The 536-nt window shown below is 44.4% G+C and overlaps 1 long non-coding RNA gene across 1 annotated transcript; it reads right to left on the bottom strand.

Annotated features, from left to right (window-relative positions):
- Window positions 1–530, bottom strand: LOC107734960 (uncharacterized). Its single transcript, XR_001639235.1, has 3 exons — window positions 432–530; window positions 225–316; window positions 1–52 (listed from the first exon to the last, which is right to left on the bottom strand). It is a non-coding gene; the product is annotated as an uncharacterized LOC107734960 (long non-coding RNA).
- Window positions 531–536: the final 6 nt, after the last annotated feature.

The raw sequence follows: 536 nt of genomic DNA, 5'->3' as shown, positions 1-536 counted from the left end.
AGAGGACGGGACCTTCAAAAGCTCCCGCGTCACAGAGAACACCAATTCAGTCCTGGAAACAGAAAGAAAAGATTGGGTAGAAGAACAGGACAAAACGTTACGAGACACGAGAATCGAATCATGACGAAATACTGCAACACTAGTCACTTTCACACATGAAAACCTGTGGAATACCTAGGATGCATGTAGTGGAAATGGGTAATAATACACGGACAGATGCTCACCAGCGGTTATCATCCATGAGCTGACAGTTGGGATCGGAGCTCTGCATCCTCTCTCCTTCACTCAGAATCAGATAGAGCAACGTCACTCCAAACTGACAAACACAACAACACATATGCTACTGAAATTTCATTGTTTAGTTCAACAAAAAGACGGCATGTCAGTGCCATTATAAAAAAATAAAATAAAACACAATTTGACAGTGATACCTTATTTTGCAGCACAAGGGGAAGCTGTCCTTCACTGCCCTGCAGCTCCTGGAGGAGATCAGTGAGGGAGGTACTCGACATGGACTGGATTACTGCCGTCACTGG

The sequence above is a fragment of the Sinocyclocheilus rhinocerous genome, unplaced genomic scaffold (assembly GCF_001515625.1).
Source record: "Sinocyclocheilus rhinocerous isolate Xijiao unplaced genomic scaffold, SAMN03320098_v1.1 C35582599, whole genome shotgun sequence".
NCBI lineage: Eukaryota > Metazoa > Chordata > Actinopteri > Cypriniformes > Cyprinidae > Sinocyclocheilus > Sinocyclocheilus rhinocerous.
This window is presented reverse-complemented; position numbering and strand designations above follow the sequence as displayed.